Genomic DNA, 3,710 nt, shown 5'->3' with positions numbered 1-3,710 from the left:
CAGTGTGTATGTGCTGCTACTGCAGCAGGTGTTCACTTAGCGATCTCTGTTTGTTTACAACAAGCACCGGACACAGTTGCTGCTGCTGACGTTGTACACAGTTAACGACAGCGAAAACCAAACGTCACCTCCAGAGTCTCTAATCCCTCTGGGGCCTAACTTGTCCCGCCCATAGACTGCCGTGGAAAACACCGGCTGTGTCCCAATGTCAAGGAAGGATGCTCAAACGGCTGGATTTGAAGGACACTACGTCATTGAAATCCGCTGAAGGACTGTCCCAATGTGCTTCTTTTGCCCAAATTCCAAGGATGCATGTGTGTATCCTCCGTAAAGTATTTTCAGTTTAAACTGAATGTTGTCACATAACTTACAAAACGTGTGTTCAAAGTCAAGCAAAAACATATACATAAACAAATGCCAGAATATTAAGCTAAAGATAATAAACGTCATATTGATACATTGCCGGTTAAGTTAATTAATGCCGTCTCAGTCGCTAAAGTTATTGTTAATTAATTTATATGCGTCAGATGATGATGTACTATGTGCAACTATGCCATTCAGAAAGTTATACATTTCTTTATTGTGTTTACAGGGAACGAAAGTCCGCTATTATCCGTTACTGTTATTTATAAATAACTGTTATTGTACTGTACTGTAAAATAAAAAATTTAAAATCACAGAACATATTTCCATGATGAATTATGCTCCGCTGCTTTTATGAAACCAAGTAGCGGCCAAATTCATCCAGGATCAGTTAAATATTCAGGTTTAATCCACTTTGTGGCTTTTACTTGCTAAATCGTGGAGATTCAACCTTAAAGCATCTTCTTCCATTTTTACAAATATGTGTCAGAGTGCTGATGCCAGAGACACATCCATGTCGTGAACTGATTTTGAAATTGCGGCACTGAATTTATTTATCTATCTATCTATCTATCTATTTTTATTAAACTGATAAGAACAGATACTACACTTGATCTTAGCCAAAAGGCAGAGAGCGGCGCTGAATTTAAGCAGGACGTCCAATTACGCAATGACGCACAGCTGCACACTCCGAAGGCTGTCCCATTTGTGCGTTACACCAGTCAAAGGAAGAACTCTGGCTGCATCCCATTGCTCTTAATTTTCGCCTCCTCTATCCTCTATCCTCGCTTGAGCCGGAAGTTATTTCGCGGGCGCCATCTTTAAGACCGTCCCAAAGCTCTTATTTGTGATCGGAGGATAGAGGATAGAGGATAGAGGAGGCATATCGGAGGAGCCACAAGCGAGGATACACGAGAGAATCCTATGCGGAAGTCTTTTAGCGGTGGCCCCGCCCCCTGACTCGTTGAATAGACGCAGCAGCTGATCGGACTGATGTTATACATCAACATCGCTGTAGTTTGATACCGGAGTGAAGACAGATCACGGATTAAACTAAAGTGTGTCACCACAAGTTTTTATATTTTATTTATATGATTCACCATGTAGTTAAAATCTGTTTTATTGTGACTCTGAACAACAAAAACACCACAAACATATTTCTACATTTATAATAAATTAAGAGAAAGCTCGCTCTAGAAGTTTTTTTTTTCCTTTTTGTGATCTGTTTTTTTTTCCCACCATACAGATTTATTATGGATATTATTAAAGTAAAAATAAAACAGTAGAGAGTCTGAGAGTCTGTCCGTCATCAAGAAACACTTTTACATTGTTTGTCATTTTCATCAGTACCACGCGAGGCTGATCATTACTGAGTGACATAATTTACATTTTACCTTCATCATCTAACCTAATAAAATATTGGCCGGTGTTCAGCGGACACAATCATGTTCTGGGATATTAAATAATTAATTTATCACCAGGATCGTCTACTACGACGGCGTATTAGGGCCATGTATGAAAAAATAAATAAATAGGGACCGAGGGGAGAGGGGCCCAGCCACCATGGCATGCGTAAAAAACCTATAACATGAGGTGATGGAACTACATCACCACATTTCTTTCCTTTCTACCTGCGGGATGTCTCTTCTTCTCCATCACTCGCTCTGTTTAAGGTGTTTTATCAGAGTGATCCGACTGACGCTCCCTCCTCCTCGCGTTCACACGGAGCGCTCTCTTTCAGACCTCCTCTGCTCCTTGTTTTCAGTTACAGTGTGTAACGTTCGTCTAAACTTATTTCACAGCAGCAGGTTTATTGTTCCCAGCCTTCATTCCTCACGGTCATCCTTATGTGATGCGTCTTTACGCTGCCATGGAGCGTGTCCCTTTTGAAGTGTGTGTGTGTGTGTGTGTGTGTGTATGTGTGTGTTTGTGTGTGTGTGTGCTTGCATTTGTGGCACCGGACGGACCCAGTGACGCATGGACCAGTATTACTCCCCTCCCCTGGGTCCGTTTTTTTTTTCATACTTGGCCCTAATAGTCGTCCTACGGAGCCCCTAAAGGGACATGGTGAAAATAAAAAAAAACTTTGGTATACTTTCTCGTGAGCACGAGATACTTTTCTCGTGAGCACGAGATACTTTTCTCGTGAGCACGAGATACTTTTCTCGTGAGCACGAGATGCATATTGTATGCGTGCATGGTGTCTGTAAGAACACCCTCTGCATTTCAGCTTGTTTCTGTATGAAAATGACATTACAGGAGTTAGTGCGGCTATATTTTGACCTGGGGCTTCATTATAAGGACATTGCTGCTTTACTTGAAAAAAAAACGACAGTTGTTTTCCCAAGATAACGATATAATTAATTCGAGATCTTGAGAAAACAAAACAATAGTGTAGTCCAGACGCATAGCCAGTAAAATAATGTATTTGTAACCCGGCCCGTGTGGGCTGAGCCTCTCCACACCCTGGGACTCTGCGTTGTGTTGTTTATGATGATGGAGGGCGGAGGAGGGACCAGTCGGACACGGGTGGTCGTTATATTGCGGCTCGGACCGCGTCGTGCTTTATTTCTCACAACGGCTGGCAGCTCAACCTTAAACAGTACAAGTAAACACTGGCGTGAGACAACAGAAAGATTAAAGGCTTGTGTTGTGTCCTTACTGGTTTCCACAGTAACTGGTTGCCGTAGGCTATGATCTGCGCAGTTTCTGTTACGCATGAGCTGTCCGTGGTACTGAAACAGCAATCGCCGTTAATGTGATAATTTTCTGTCTGATGCAGGTCTATGTTATGCTGTACGTTAACACTTTATCGAGCCTACTGATTGGGTTCATCTGTAGTCGGCTCTTTGTGCAATAAAATGATTTATTGTGCCGTGCGATAGAGCCGATACGCATGTTTTGTCTTTACTGTTGTATTGTGTGCAGCCTTTATAGAGCTCTGTTGGGAGAGCTTGTGTGAAATATTATTTCTGCCTTCGCCACTGGTAGTATACCCTCTGGGTCCAAAACGGATTGCACTACATACACAAAGTTTCGAGTGACCAGCAATCCTGCTGATCTGCATCTCTCAGTCATCATCCGGTATCCATGGAGACACCCGGTGGCGAAGGCAGAAATAATATTTCGGGTGGGCCGGTACAAAAGTGGATGGGCAATCTTTTCCCAGAAAAAGGACTCGTAAAAATGTAGAACTATAAAAATGACAAATATAGACAAACTGGAAAAATAGTGACTATTTTACTTTGCAACATTATGCATTACAAAGGAAATGACAGCAAAACACTGCCTCTAACACAAGCTCTCCCAACAGAGCTCTATTAAGGCTGTACACAATACAACAGTAA

At 42.1% G+C, this 3,710-nt stretch overlaps 1 pseudogene; it reads right to left on the bottom strand.

Annotated features, from left to right (window-relative positions):
- Nucleotides 1-803: 803 nt before the first annotated feature.
- Nucleotides 804-1,005, bottom strand: LOC131990248 (U2 spliceosomal RNA; annotated as a pseudogene).
- Between the last annotated feature and the right edge of the window lie 2,705 nt (nucleotides 1,006-3,710).

Source organism: Centropristis striata, chromosome 17, assembly GCF_030273125.1.
Source record: "Centropristis striata isolate RG_2023a ecotype Rhode Island chromosome 17, C.striata_1.0, whole genome shotgun sequence".
In the NCBI taxonomy this organism is placed as follows: Eukaryota; Metazoa; Chordata; class Actinopteri; order Perciformes; family Serranidae; genus Centropristis; species Centropristis striata.
Note: the sequence above shows the minus strand (reverse complement) of the source record. Positions and strands in the feature narration are given on the sequence as shown.